Genomic DNA, 16,613 nt, shown 5'->3' with positions numbered 1-16,613 from the left:
CATCTCTCTGGGACAGAGAGACACAGATAAAGAATGTGAGTAAGCTTTGACAGAACCTCAGTTAATTGTTCCAACCATTGCTAATGATAGAAATCAAGGATTATATTAGAGCAAAGGAAGAGGCAGAGAATGTTAGCCCCTTTATAACTATATCCTTTAGTTTAGATTGCCTCTCCTCCTTCTTCCTACCTGTGGAGGTGGGAGATGTGGGAATGGTTCTTAATGAATTCTCTGTGTCCGTCTTTATAAAAGAGGGGGAACGATACAGAGATTGTAGTTAAAGAGGAGGAGTGTGAAATATTGGATGGGATAAACAGAGTGAGGGGGGAAATATGAAGGTGTTTGGCAGCTTTGAAAGTGGATAAATGGTCAGGCCTGGATGCATTGGAATCAGTTCAGAGAAGGTTCACTCGGCTGATTCCTGGGATGAAGGGGTTGTCTTTGAGGAATGGTGGAACAGGTTGGGCCTATACTCATTGGAGTTTAGAAGAATGAGAGGTGATCTTATTGAAACATACAAGATTCTGAGGGGACTTTACAGGGCGGATGCTGGGAGGATGTTCCCCTTGTGGGGAAGTCTAGAACTAGGGGGCAGGTACACTGTGGGGTTTGATACAGAGTAAAGCTGCCTCTGTATATGCCTCTCTTTCTCCTCCTCCATCCAGATGGAGAGAGTAACAGTGAGAAAGAACAGGGATAGATATGGAGAATAAGAGAGAGAGGGAAGGATTGCAATGGGGAGAGAGTACCAGAGAGAAAGAGGAAGAGATTGGGATGGAGAGTGTCGGTCAATGTTCCTGCAAATCTGCGTGCAGCAGCCTCAAATGTCCCACGCAGATCCTGTTCCACAATAAATAGCACACGTCTTCAAAGATTCTTCAAAGATTTCAAGGGAGAGCTCACGTTAAAAAAACTGGGCACGCACAACATCTAAATTTTCACGGGAACATTGGAGCCAACTGCGGAATACATGTTTCTTACCAGCCTGCATAAGGAAGTGTAACCTCTGCAGATGCGGTGAAACCAAAAGCAGCTGACTTCAAATGGCAAACTGATGCATGTGGAGCTTTACAAAGGGTCTGAGAGAGGAGAGAGAAACAGACATAGACACACACAGACACACAGAAACACACACACACACAGAAACACACACACAGAAACACACACACAGAAACACACACACAGAAACACAGACACAGAAACACAGACACACACACACACACACAAACACACAGAAACACACACACACACACAGAGAAACACACAGAAACACACACACAGAAACACACACACACAGAAACACACACAGACACAGAAACACACACACAGAAACACACACACAGAAACACACACACACAGAAACACACACACAGAAACACACACACAGAAACACACACACAGAAACACACACACACACACAGAAACACACACAGAAACACACACACACACACACTCATTCTGGTAAATCTACACTGCACTCAAATGGACATGGACCCCCCAAAGTCTCTTTGAACCTCCAGTATTTCTAGCTTTACACCATTTATAAAGTACTCTGTTCTAGTCTTTTTTTGCTGACATGGAAATCTAACTGCCACAGTTTTGCCCATCTCTTTAAGATATTAATATCTCTTTGCAATGTTCTGCTTCCAGCTACACTGCTTACAATGCTGCCTATTTTTGTGTCATTGGTAAACTTGGGTATGTTGCATTCTACCACAACATCTTAAATTGTTAACAAATACAGCAAACTGAGACACACACAGGCTTTGCACCAGTAGACAGGAGTGAATCATTCCAACCTAGAGGCTTTTTAACTCCAGATTTATGTTTTTTTAAAGAAAAAATAGAATTCAAATTCACAACAGCCCAGCGTGGGATTTGAACTCCTACTTTTTCAATCATCAGCTCAGGCCTTCAAATTAAAACCCATAAAAAGAGATTCATTTTCCTGCTGCTGTTGTCTGACTGTCTCAGGTTTTGTATATTGTTCCCTTCTCCTCTTCTTCCATGTGTTTGAAGTCTTTGAAGTTTGTCAGACATTGGTAAACTACTTCATGTGGTGTTCTGTAAATACCTTCAATTCTGTGTATCTGGAAGGGACACAATTCAAATTCTCACCTTATTGCATCAACTAAAACCTGCAGGTCCATTCAAACAACTCTATTTCCTGTCTCTGCAAAGACAGCTCACACTTCCACAATGCAGGAATGTCTGAATGGAAACAGCTTTTGACACATTTCCCAACATGTTTGCCAACACTTTTCAGGATAAAGCTAAATTCAACTTAGAGATTGCAAGCCCCAAATTGAATCTTTTAGATGTAAAAAGTGACACAAATGAAATCCCAGATCTCTCTGTCCCTGCACCCATTTTAACATTGTACCATTTAGTTTATATCGCTTCTCCTCAGCCTTCCTTCCAAAATGCATCATTTTACATTTCTCAGCATTGAAGTTAACCTGCTATGTGTCTGACCATTTCACCAGACTGCCTCTATCCTCCTGAAGTCTACTCCTATTCCCTTCACTGTTCATTACATTGCAAATGGCACAATGTTGAAGTTATGCCCTGTAAACCCCAGTCTAAGTCATTCATATATCAATAAGATCAGTGGTCCTAATCAAAACCCCTGGGGAATACCACAATTTACACTGTATACAGTGAGTACAAAAGCCGAGAGGGTGTGCTGAACATTTATAAAGCTCTGGTCAGGTAACAGAGAGGGAGAGACGGGGATTCAGAGGGTAACGGAGAGGGAGAGACTGGGACTCAGAGGGTAAGAGAGAGGGAGAGACTGGGATTCAGAGGGTAACGGAGAGGGAGAGACTGGGATTCAGAGGGTAACGGAGAGGGAGAGACTGGGACTCAGAGGGTAAGAGAGAAGGAGAGACTGGGATTCAGAGGGTAACGGAGAGGGAGAGACTGGGACTCAGAGGGTAAATGAGAGGGAGAGACTGGGACTCAGAGGGTAAGAGAGAGGGAGAGACTGGGATTCAGACGGAAACAGAGAGGGAGAGACTGGGATTCAGACGGTAACGGAGAGGGAGAGTCTGGGATTCAGAGGGTAACAGAGAGGGAGAGTCTGGGATTCAGAGGGAAACAGAGAGGGAGAGACTGGGATTCAGACGGTAACAGAGAGGGAGAGTCTGGGATTCACAGGGTAACAGAGAGGGAGAGTCTGGGACTCAGAGGGTAAGAGAGAGGGAGAGACTGGGATTCACAGGGTAACAGAGAGGGAGATTCTGGGATTCAGAGGGAAACATGGAGGGAGAGACTGGGATTCAGAGAGTAACAGAGGGGGAGAGAATGGGATTCAGAGGGTAACGGAGAGGGAGAGACTGGGATTCAGAGGGTAACAGAGAGGGAGAGACTGGGATTCAGAGGGTAACAGAGAGCGAGAGACTGGGATTCAGAGGGTAACAGAGAGGGAGAGACTGGAATTCAGAGGGTAACAGAGAGGGAGAGTCTGGGATTCAGAGGGTAACAGAGAGGGAGAGACTGGGATTCAGAGGGTAACAGAGAGGGAGAGACTGGGATTCAGAGAGTAACAGAGAGGGAGAGACTGGGATTCAGAGGGTAACAGAGGGAAAAATAGAGTTGGCGAGGGCAACATAGAAATTTTAAGGCACAGAAAGCGGCCACTTGGCCCATCCTCTCTGTGCCAGCCGAAAACGATCAACCTATTCTAATCCCACCTTCCAGCATTTGGTCTGAGCTCTGCAGCCTACCGCACTTGAGGTGCCTATGCAGACTCCTTCTGAATGAGTTGAGGGTCTCTGCCTCATCTACCCTTTCAGGCAGTGAGTTCCAGACCATCGCGACCCTCTGGGTGAAAAAGATTTTCCTCAACTCCCCTCTAATTTTTCTGCCAATCACTTTAAATCTATGCCCCCTCGTCACTGACCTTTCTGCTATGGTTCTCTGCCCTTCACCTCCACTCTATCCAGGACCCTCAACATTTTGTACATTTCAATCAGATCTCCCCTCGGCCTTCGCTTTTCCAAGGACAACAACCCCTGCCTATCCTCATAGCTACAATTCTCCAGTCCTGGCAACATCCTAGAAAATGGGAGAGAGACAAAGTCCCGTGTTCATAACACATGGATAAAGAGGTTAATCATCTGAGCTGTAACTCTGAGATAGAGAAAGAGAGAGAGAGGGAGGGAGAGAGTGAGGGAGAGAGGGAGGGAGAGAGGGAGTGAGAGAGGGAGGGAGAGAGGGAGGGAGAGAGGGAGAATGAGAGAGAGAGAGGGAGGGAGAGAGGGAGGGAGAGAGGGAGGGAGAGAGGGAGGGAGAGAGGGAGGGAGAGAGGGAGGGAGAGATAGTGTGGGGGAGACACAAACTGAGACGTGGACAGAGGCAGCGAGAGAGAGGGAGAGATAGAGAGGGAGAGGCTGAAGAGAGAGAGGCAGAGAGAGAGAGGCAGAGAGAGAGATAGAGAGAGACAGAGAGGGAGCGATGGTGTGAGGGAGGCACAAATTGAGACATGGACAGAGGTTGAGAAAGAGAGAGAGGGAGAGACAGAGAGAGAGAGCTGGGGGAGAGACAGATAGAGAGTGAGAGAGGCACAGAGAGAGAAGGAGACACAGTGAGGCAGACATAGAGAGGCAGACAGAGAGCTAGAGAGAGACAGAGAGAGAGGGAGAGATGGTGTGAGGGAGGCACAAATTGAGACATGGACAGAGGTAGAGAGAGAGAGGGAGAGATAGAGCGAGAGAGAGAAAAAGACAGAGAGGGATAGATAGCGAGAGAGAGAGGGGGTAAGACAGATAGCGAGGGACAGAGGCAGTGTGGGAGAGGCAGTGTGAGAGAGGCAGATTAGAAGGTAGCAAATGTAACCCCACTATTTACAAAAGGAAGGAGAGAGAAAATGGGGAACTAAAGACCTGTTCGTCTAACATCAGTCATTGGGAAAATGGTTGAATCTATAATAAAGGATGTGATAACAGGACACTTAAAGAGAGATTGCGGGGGGGTGGGGGGGAAAGAGAGAAATGGGGGGAGAGAGAAATGGGGGGGGAGAGAGAGGGGGGAGAGTGCGTGAGTGAGACGGAGCAAAGGAGAGAGATACTAGGTTAGGTGGGACAATAAGCTGTGAGGAGGACACAAATAGACTACAAAGGGAGATGGTTTGGGATAGACAGCGATAAATGTCCCAGTGTTGTGGGAACATAAAATGGCCACTGAAAATGAACCTAAAATGGCTGACTGATGTGTGTGGATTTCCACAGATGAGAGGAGAGAGAGACAGACAGACAGAGAGACAAAGAGGGAAACAGAGACCAAGACACAGAGAGTGATCGCAGGATATTGGGCGTAGGACAGAGGAAGAGGAGGAGGCCATTTGGCCCCTCAACCCTGTTCTGTCATTCAATGAGCTCATGGCTGATGTGTGATCTAACTCCATGTACCTATCTTTGTCCCTTAATACCTTTGGTTAACAAAAATCTATCAAACTCAGATTTAAAAATTAACAAGTGTCTCAGCATCAATTGCTGATTGTGGAAGAGAGTTTCAAACTGATACCACACCTGGTGTGTTGAAGTGTTTCTTCATTTCACTCCTGAAAGGTTTTTAGACGAGGTTTATATTTTTAGACTATGCCCCCATGTTCTAGACTCTGCAGCCAGTGGGAATTGTTACTCTCTGTCCACCCTATCAGTTTCCCTTATTATCTTGAAAACAATCATCAAATCACACCTGAGCCTTCAAAATTCCAGGGATACAGAGTAAATCTCCAGCTGCACTGTCCCATTAAATATTCCCAAGCCAAGCACAATGTTGGGTTTGACACAGAGTAAATTTCCCTCTACACTGTCCCATCACACACTCCCAGGGCAGGAACATCATGGGGTGGATACAGAGTGAATCTCACTCTACACTGTCCGAAACAGACAGAGAGAGAGAGAGAATGAGAGAAATAGAGGGAGACACAGACAGACAGGGTGTGTGAGAGTGAAAGAAGGATATAAAACATCAGACATAGGAAGATGAGGAGGCAATTTAACCCCTCGACCCTGTTCCAGCATTCAGTGAGATCAGGGCTGATCTGTGATCTAACTAACACCATATATCCCACCTTTGCCCTTTATCTCTTAATACCTTTGGTTAACAAGAATCTATCAATCACAGGTTTAAAAATTAACCAATAAGCCAGCATGAAATTTCCACAAACAATATCATGAGGGTGTGATGGTTCCCACAGTGGAATAGCTGGCTGAATATTTATAATGGAGGCTATTCCTTCTGGATCATCAAAAGTGTCCGCCTGGGCCCCAACTTTACTGCATTCCTCCCTCTCCCGATGTTCGTTTTCTCTCCATACCTATCTCAAATATGTTTGTGTACACAGCAGTGAAGGATTAAATCAAGTTAATATATCTTACATTATCCTCTTCATCCAACTCAACATTCTCTCTCTCTCTCCAAGTTTGTCCCTCTCTACGGCCCTCTCTATGCCTTCATATCTAACCCTCCGTCCCTCTGTCTCTCTCCCAGTGTCAGTGATAGCAGAGAGAGAGACAGAGATAGAAGGAGAGGGAGGGAGTGGCAGAGAGGGAAAGACAGATGGAGGGGCAGAGTGAGAGAAAGAGAGAGGAGAGAGATGGAGTGACAGTGAGGGAAGGACAGATGGAGAGACAGAGAGAGAGAGAGACAGAGATAGAAATAGAAAGACAGAGAGGGAGTGACAGAGATAGAAGGAGAGGGAGGGAGTGACAGAGAGGGAAAGACAGATGGAGGGACAGAGTGAGAGACAGAGAGAGGAGAGAGATGGAGTGACAGTGAGGGAAGGACAGATGGAGAGACAGAGAGAGAGAGAGACAGAGATAGAAATAGAAAGACAGAGAGGGAGTGACAGAGTGAGAGACAGAGAGAGGAGAGAGATGGAGTGACAGTGAGGGAAGGACAGATGGAGAGACAGAGAGAGAGAGACAGAGATAGAAATAGAAAGACAGAGAGGGAGTGACAGAGATAGAAGGAGAGGGAGGGAGTGACAGAGAGGGAAAGACAGATGGAGGGACAGAGTGAGAGACAGAGAGAGGAGAGAGATGGAGTGACAGTGAAGGAAGGACAGATGGAGGGATAGAGAGAGAGAGAGACAGAGATAGAAGGAGAGAGATGGAGTGATGGGGGTGGGTGGGAAGACAGATGGAGAGACCAAGAGAGAGACAGAGAGAGATGGAGAGAGATGGAGTGACAGGAAGGGAAGGACCGATGGACAGGTGGAGGGATGGAGAGAGAGAGAGACAGAGACAGAAGGAGAGAGAGGGAGAGACAGAGAGGGAAAGACAGATGGAGGGACAGAGAGAGAGACAGAGAGAGAGACAGAGAGAGAGAGAGAAGGAGAGATTGGGAGAGACAGAGAGGGAAAGGCAGTTGGAGAGACAGAGAGAAAGAGAGAGGGGCAGAGATGGAAGGAGAGAGGGGGAGTGACAAGGAGGGAAAGACAGATGGAAAGACAGAGAGGGAGAGACAGTGATAGAAGGAGAGAGAGGGAGAGACAGAGAGGCAAAGACAGATGGAGGGACAGAGAGAGAGACAGAGAGAGAGGCAGAGAGAGAGAGAGAAGGAGTGTTTGGGAGAGACAGAGAGGGAAAGGCATTTGGAGAGACAGAGAGAGAAGGAGAGAGAGGGAGTGTCAGGGAGGGAAGGACGGATGGACAGCTGGAGGGATTGAGAGAGAGAGACAGAGATAGAAGGAGAGAGAGGGAGAGACAGAGAGGGAAAGGCAGATGGAGGGACAGAGAGAGAGACTGATAGGCAGAGAACGAGAGAGAAGGAGAGATTGGGAGAGACAGAGAGGGAAAGGCAGATGGAGGGACAGAGAGAGAGACTGATAGGCAGAGAACGAGAGAGAAGGAGAGATTGGGAGAGACAGAGGGAAAGGCAGATGGAGGGACAGAGAGAGAGAGACAGAGAGATGGAGGGAGAGTGAGGGAGTGACAGGGAGGGAAAGACAGATGGAAAGACAGAGGGAGAGAGACAGTGAAAGAAGTAGAGAGAGGGTGAGACAGATAGGGAAAGACAGATGGAGAGACAGCGAGAGAGGCAGAGATGGAAGTAGCGAGAGGGAGTGATGGGGAGGGAAAGACAGATGGAGAGACAGATGGAGAGACAGTGATGGAAGGAGAGAGAGGGAGAGACAGAGATTGAAGGAGAGAGAGGGAGTGACTGGGAGGGAAAGAGAGATGGAGAGATAGAGAGAGACAGAGAGGGAAAGACAGATGGAGGGACAGAGAGAGAGACAGAGACAGAGAGAAAAGGAGAGGTTGGGAGAGACAGAGAGGGAAAGGCAGTTGGAGACAGAGAGAGAGCGAGGGGCAGAGATGGAAGGAGAGAGAGGGAGTGACAGGGAGGGAATGACAGATGGAAAGACAGAGAGAGGGAGACAGTGGTAGAAGGAGAGAGAGGGAGAGACAGGGAGGGAAAGACAGATGGATGGACAGAGAGAGAGACAGAGAGAGAAGGAGAGAGAGGGAGTGTCAGGCAGGGAAGGATGGATGGACAGATGGAGGGATTGACAGAGAGAGAAAGAGATGGAAGGAGAGAGAGGGAGAGACAGAGAGGGAAAGACAGATGGAGGGACAGAGAGAGAGGCAGAGACAGAGAGAGAAGGAAAGATTGGGAGAGGCAGAGAGGGAAAGGCAGATGGAGGGACAGAGAGAGAGAGAGAGAGGCAGAGATGGAAGGAGAATGAGGGAGTGACAGGGAGGGAAAGACAGATGGAAAGACAGAGGGAGAGAGACAGTGAAAGAAGGAGAGAGAGGGAGAGACAGAGAGGGAAAGACAGATGGAGAGACAGCGAGAGAGGCAGAGATGGAAGTACAGAGAGGGAGTGATGGGGAGGGAAAGACAGATGGAGAGACAGTGATAGAAGGAGAGAGAGGGAGAGACAGAGATTGAAGGAGAGAGAGGGAGTGACTTGGAGGGAAAGAGAGATGGAGAGATGGAGAGAGAGAGACAGAGAGGGAAAGACAGATGGAGGGACAGAGAGAGAGACAGAGAGAGAGGCAGAGACAGAGACAGAAGGAGAGATTGGGAGAGACAGAGAGGGAAAGGCAGTTGGAGAGAGAGAGGGGCAGAGATGGAAGGAGAGAGAGGGAGTGACAGGGAGGGAAAGACAGATGGAGAGACAGAGAGAGGTGCAGAGATGGAAGGAGACAGAGGGAGAGACAGGGAGGGAAAGACAGATGGATGGACAGAGAGAGAGACAGAGAGAGAAGGAGAGAGAGGGAGTGTCAGGCATGGAAGGACGGATGGACAGATGGAGGGATTGACAGAGAGAGAAAGAGATAGAAGGAGAGAGAGGGAGAGACAGAGAGGGAAAGGCAGTTGGAGAGACAGAGAAAGAGAGAGAGGCAGAGATGGAAGGAGAGATAGGGAGTGACAGGGAGGCAAGGACAGATGGAAAGACAGTGAGAGAGACAGTGATAGAAGGAGAGAGAGGCAGAGACAGAGATTGAAAGAGTGAGAGGGAGTGACTGGGAGGGAAAGAGAGATGGAGAGATAGAGAGAGAGAGACAGAGATAGAAGGAGAGAGAGGGAGAGACAGAGAGGGAAAGGCAGTTGGAGACAGAGAGAGAGAGAGGGGCAGAGATGGAAGGAGAGAGAGGGAGTGACAGGGCGGGAATGACAGATTCAAAGAGAGAAAGAGAGACAGTGGTAGAAGAAGAGAGAGGGAGAGACAGAGAGGGAAAGACAGATAGAGAGAGAGAGGCAGAGATGGAAGGAGACAGAGGGAGTGACAGCGAGGGAAAGACAGATGGACGGACAGAGAGAGAGACAGAGAGAGAAGGAGAGAGATGGAGTGTCAGGCAGGGAAGGACGGATGGACAGATGGAGGGATTGACAGAGAGAGACAGAGATAGAAGGACAGAGAGGGAGAGACAGAGAGGGAAAGACAGATGGAGGGACAGAGAGAGAGGCAGAGACAGAGAGAGAAGGAGAGATTGGGAGAGACAGAGAGGGAAAGGCAGTTGGAGAGACAGAAAAAGAGAGAGAGGCAGAGATGGAAGGAGAGAGAGGGAGTGACAGGGAGGGAAGGACAGATGGAAAGACAGTGAGAGAGACAGTGATAGAAGGAGAGAGAGGGGGAGACAGAGATTGTAAGAGTGAGAGGGAGTGACTGGGAGGGAAAGAGAGATGGAGAGATAGAGAGAGAGAGACAGAGATGGAAGCAGAGAGGGGAGAGACAGAGGGAAAGACAGATGGAGGGACAGAGAGCGAGGCAGAGACAAAGAGAGAAGGAGAGATTGGGAGAGACAGAGAGGGAAAGGCAGTTGGAGAGACAGAGCGAGAGAGAGAGTGGCAGAGATGGAAGGAGGGAGAGGGAATGTCAGGAAGGGAAAGACAGATGGAAAGACAGAGAGAGAGAGACAGAGATAGATGGAGAGAGAGGGAGAGACAGAGAGGTAAAGACAGATGGATGGACAGAGAGACTGAGAGGCAGAGATGGAAGGAGAGAGAGGGAGAGACAGAGAGGGAAAGACAGATGGTGGGACAGAGAGAGAGAGAGAGAGAGAGAAAGGGAGAGAAATGGAGTCACAGGGAGGGAAGGACAGATGGAGGGATAGAGAGATAGAGACAGAGATAGAAGGAGAGAGACGGATTGATGGGTGGGGTGTGGGAAGACAGATGGAGGGACAGGGAGAGAGGCAGGGATAGAACGAGTGAGAGGGAGTGATAGGGAGGGAAATTCACAAGGAAAGACAGAGAGAAAGACAGAGATAGGAGAGAGTGGGAGTGACAGGGAGGGAAAGACGGATGGAGGGACAGAGTGAGAGTGAAGGAGAGAGAGGGAGTGACAGAGAAGGAGAGAGGGGTTAGAGGAAAAAACAGATGGAGAGACAGAGAGATACAGAGATAGAAGGAGAGAGAGGGAGTGTCAGGGAGGCTAAGACAGATAGAGGGACAGACTGAGAGACAGAGAGAGTGATGGAGTGACAGGGAGGGAAGGACTGATGGAGGGATAGAGAGAGAGAGATAGAAGGACATAGAGGGAGTGACAGAAAGGGAAAGACTGATGGAGAGACAGAGAGAGGCAGAGATGGAAGGAGAGAGAGAGGGAGTGATAGAAAGGGAAAGACAGATGGAGAGACAGAGATAGAAGGAGAGAGATGGAGAGACAGAGAGGGAAAGACAGATGGAGGGACAGAGAGTGAGAGGCAGAGATAGAAGGAGAGAGAGGAAGTGACAGAGAGGGAACGACAAATGGAGGGACAGAGAGAGAGAGGAGATCGATGGACAGACATAGAGAGGGAAAGACAGATGGAAAGACAGAGAGAGAGAGTAAGGGAGAGAAAGGGAGAGAAGGAGAGAGATGGAGTGACAGAGAGGGAAGGATAGATGGAGGGATAGAGAGCGAGAGACATAGATAGGAGAGAGAGGGAGTGACAGGTGGTGGGGGGTGGATACAGATGGAGGGACCGAGAGAGAGAGGAGAGAGAGGGATAGACAGAGAGAAGGAGAGAGGGATTGGCAGAGAGCGAAAGACATTTGGAGGAACAGAGAGCGAGACAGAGATAGAAGGAGAGAGAGGTAGTGACCGAGAGGGAAAGACAGATGGAGGGACAGAGAGAGAGGCAGAGACAGAGAGATGGAGAGAGAGGGAGAGACAGAAAGGGAAAGACAGATGGAGAGACAGAGAGAGAGAGAGACACAGATAGAAGGAGAGAGAGGGAGAGACAGAGAGGAAAAGGCAGATGGAGGGGCAGAGAGAGAGAGATTAAGATAGAGCGACAGAGAGAGAGATAGAAGGAGAAAGACATAGAGATAGAGAGGGAAAGACAGAAGGAGGGACAGAGAGAGAGACAGAGAGAGTGGCAGAGACAGAGGTAGATGGAGAGAGAGTGAGTGTCAGGAGGAGGGGGAGAGTGAGATAGAGGGGGGAGAGACAGATAGATGGAGAGAGACAGATAGAGGGAGAGAGACAGACAGATAGATGGAGAGACAGACAGATAGAGGGAGAGACAGACAGATAGAGGGGGAGAGTGAGATAGAGGGGGAGAGTGAGATAGAGGGGCAGAGTGAGATAGAGGGGCAGAGGGAGAGAGACGGGCAGAGGGAGAGAGACGGGCAGAGGGAGAGAGACGGGGTGATGGAGATATAGGGGGTCAGAGGGAGAGAGAGGGGGGAGAGGGAGATATAGGGGGAGAGGGAGATATTGGGGGTATGTGAGATAGTGGGGGGAGAGACAGATAGAGGGGACGAGTGAGATAGAGGGGGGAGTGAGATAGAGGGGCAGAGTGAGATAGAGGGGCAGAGGGAGAGAGACGGGCAGAGGGAGAGAGACGGGCAGAGGGAGAGAGACGGGGTGATGGAGATATAGGGGGTCAGAGGGAGAGAGAGGGGGGAGAGGGAGATATAGGGGGAGAGGGAGATATTGGGGGTATGTGAGATAGTGGGGGGAGAGACAGATAGAGGGGACGAGTGAGATAGAGGGGGGAGTGAGATAGAGGGGCAGAGGGAGAGAGAGGGGCAGAGGGAGAGAGAGGGGCAGAGGGAGAGAGACGGGGAGAGGGAGATATAGGGGGCAGAGGGGGGAGAGGGAGATGTAGGGGGAGAGGGAGATATTTGGGGTGAGTGAGATAGAGGGCGAGAGACAGATTGAGGGGGAGTGGGAGATAGAGGGGGAGAGGGAGATAGGGGGGAGAGGGAGAGAGAGCGGGAGAGGGAGAGAGGGAGATAGAGGGGGAGAGACAGATAGAGGGCGAGAGTGAGATAGAGGGGGAGAGTGAGATAGAGGGGGAGAGTGAGATAGAGGGGGAGAGGGAGATATTGGGGGTGTGTGAGATAGTGGAGGGAGAGACAGATAGAGGGGGAGAGTGAGATAGAGGGGAAGAGTGAGATAGAGGGGGTGTGTGAGATAGAGGCTGTGTGTGAGATAGAGGGGTTGTGTGAGATAGAGGCTGTGTGTGAGATAGAGGGGGTGTGGGAGATAGAGGGGGTGTGGGAGATAGAGGGGGTGTGGGAGATAGAGGGGGAGAGTGAGATAGAGGGGAAGAGTGAGATAGAGGGGAAGAGTGAGATCGAGGGGAAGAGTGAGATCGAGGGGAAGAGTGAGATCGAGGGGAAGAGTGAGATCGAGGAGATGTGTGAGATAGAGAGGGAGAGAGAGATAAAGGGGCAGAGGGAGATAGAGGGGGGGTGAGGGAGAGTGAGCGGGTGAGGGAGATAGAGGGGGATTGGGAGATAGAGGGTGTGAGGGAGATAGAGGGTGGAGACGGAGATAGAGGGTGGAGACGGAGATAGAGGGTGAAGACGGAGATAGAGGGGGAGAGATGGATGGGGTAGAGGGTGGTGAACCTGTGGAATTCTCTACCGCAGAAGGCAGTGGAGGCCAAGTCATTAAATATATTCATGGAGGAGAGAGATATATTTCTTAATGTCAAAGGGATCAAGGGGTATGGGGAGAAAGTGGGAACAGGGTACTGAATTAGACCATCGGTCATGATCTTTATTGAATGACGGAGCAGGCCCGAAGGGCCGAATGGCCTGCTCCTGCTCCTATTTTCTATGTTTCTATGAGAGAGGTGGATTGAGAGAGGGAGAGAGAAGGAGAAACAGAGAGAGAAGGAGAGATAAGATGGTGCGAGGTGACCCTGATATTCTCTCTCTCACACACACACATCCGGACACACACAGACACATCCATGAAGGGACACACAGAGACACACACACACACACACACAGACACACACAGAGACACACACACACACACAGACACACACACACACACAGACACACACACACACAGACACACACACACACACCGACACACCCAGACAGATTTTACAATCCACACTGATGTCAGTAAAAATGACCAACAGAACCTCAGTAACAATCCCCAGTGTCTGCCCAGTCCTGTAGAGAGACAGAGAGAGAGAGATAGGGCAGTGACAGAGAAAGACAGTGAAAGAGGGAGGACAAAACAGCTTGTAGGAGAAACTTTACATTTCTTTGTGTTCCACAGATTTTATTAAAAGTTGAAAGGGACTGGACACTGGAAAAGCTGTCAACACACAACAACAACACTGAGAGACTTTAGATGTGAGGGAAGGGGAGACACACTTTAAAATCCACACTGATGTCAGTAAAAATCCCCAAACACAACCTCAGTAACAATCCCCATTATCTGCCCAGTCCTGTATTGTGGGTATATGTCAAATATGTTCACACAAAGACAAACAGGGTGGTACTCCGAAATCTAGAGCCCCTTGGATGTCAAGGATCAAACCGGGTACGATAAGGCACAAGAGGGAAGCTTATGTCGGATACCGAGAGCTCAATACCACAGAGGCCGAGATGAGTGTAGAAAGTACAAGGGTGAAATTAAAAATCAAATTAGGAGAGCAAAGAAATAGCCGGAAAATAATATTACCATTAAACCAAAGAAATCACAAAGATGTTTTATAAATACATGAAGAGCAAGAGGATAAATAAGGATAGAGTATTAGGGACCAAAAAGGGAATGTGTGTATGGAGGTGGGAGATGTGGGCATGGTTCTTAATGAATACTTTGTCTCCCTCTTTATAAAAGAGGAGGAACGATGCAGATATTGTAGTTAAAGAGGAGGAGTGTGAAATATTGGATGGGATAAACAGAGTGAGAGGGAAATATTAAGGTGTTTGGCAACTTTGAAAGTGGATAAATGGTCAGGCCTGGATGCATTGGAACCAGTTCAGAGAAGGTTCACTCGGCTGATTCCTGGGATGAAGGGGTTGTCTTATGAGGAATGGTTGAACAGGTTGGGCCTATACTCATTGGACTTTAGAAGAATGAGAGGTGATCTTATTGAAACATACTAAATACTTAAAGGGATAGACAGGTTAGATGCAGGTAAGATGTCTCCTTTGGTTCGGGAGTCTAGAACCAGGGGACACAATTTCAAAATCAGGGGGAAGCCACTTCGGTCAGAGATGGGGAGAAATGTCTTTACTCAGAGTGTTGTGAATCTTTGGAATTCTCTACCCCAGTGGGCTGTGGAAGCTCAGTCTGGGAAAAAGGCATTGAAGTGGATGATCAGCCATGATCGTATTGAATGGCAGAGCAGGCTCGATGGGCTGAATGGCCTACTCCTGTTCCTATGTTCCCAAGTTGCTGAAATAGTTTCTCCCAAACTACCCCATCAGTTCCCCTTAATATCTCAACATCTTTGAACAAATCACCTTGATCCTCCTAAATTCCAGGCAATAAATCCCTAGTTTGTGTAATATCACCTCGTAATTTAACCCTTGAAGTCCAGTTATCAGTCTGGTCAATCTACACTGCACTCAAATGGACATGGACCCCTCAAAGTCTCTTTGAACCTCCAGTATTTCTAGCTTTACACCATTTATAAAGTACTCTAGTCTTTTTTTGCTGACATTGAAATCTAACTACCACAGTTTTGCCCATTTATTTAAGATATTAATACCTCTTTGTAATTTGATGCTTCCAGCTACACTGCTTACAATGCTGCCTATTTTTGTGTCATTGGTAAACTTGGGTATGTTGCATTCTACCACATCATCTTAAAATCATTAATAAATACAGCAAAACTGAGACACACACGGGCTTTGCACTCGTAGACAGGAGTGAATCATTCCAACCTCGAGGCTTTTTAACTCCAGATTTATGTTTTTTGAAAGAAAAAATAGAATTCAAATTCACAACAGCCCTGTGTGGGATTTGAACTCCTGCTTTTTCAATCATCAGCTCAGGCCTTCAAATTAAAACCCATAAAAAGAGATTCATTTTCCTCCTGCTGTTGTCTGACTGACTGAGGTTTTGTATATTGTTCCCTTCTCCTCTTCTTCCATGTGTTTGAAGTCTTTGAAGTTTGTCAGACATTGGTAAACTACTTCATGTGGTGTTCTGTAAATACCTTCAATTCTGTGTATCTGGAAGGGACACAATTCAAATTCTCACCTTATTGCATCAACTAAAACCTGCAGGTCCATTCAAACAACTCTATTTCCTGTCTCTGCAAAGAGAGCTCACACTTCCACAATGCAGGAATGTCTGAATGGAAACAGCTTTTGACACATTTCCAAACATGTTTGTTAACACTTTTCAGGATGAAGCTAAATTCAACTTAGAGATTGCAAGCCCCAAATTGAATCTTTTAGATGTAAAAAGTGACACAAATGAAATCCCAGATCTCTCTGTCCCTGCACCCATTTTAACATTGGACCATTTAGTTTATATCGCTTCTCCTCAGCCTTCCTTCCAAAATGCATCATTTGACATTTCTCAGCATTGAAGTTAACCTGCTATGTTGTCTGACCATTTCACCAGACTGCCTCTATCCTCCTGAAGTCTACTCCTATTCCCTTCACTGTTTATTACATTGCAAATGGCACAATGTTGAAGTTATTCCCTGTAAACCCAAGTCTAAGTAAGATAATCAGAGGGTTAGATAGGGTGGATAGTGAGAGTCTTTTTCCTCGGATGGTGATGGCAAACACGAGGGGACATAGCTTTAAGTTGAGGGGTGATAGATATAGGACAGATGTCAGAGGTAGTTTCTTTACTCAGAGAGTAGTAGGGGCGTTGAACGCCCTGCCTGCAACAGTCGTAGACTGGCCAACTTTAAGGGCATTTAAGTGGTCATTGGATGGACATATGGATG

The sequence above is a fragment of the Heterodontus francisci genome, chromosome 45 (genome assembly GCF_036365525.1).
Source record: "Heterodontus francisci isolate sHetFra1 chromosome 45, sHetFra1.hap1, whole genome shotgun sequence".
Lineage (NCBI taxonomy): Eukaryota > Metazoa > Chordata > Chondrichthyes > Heterodontiformes > Heterodontidae > Heterodontus > Heterodontus francisci.
This window is presented reverse-complemented; position numbering follows the sequence as displayed.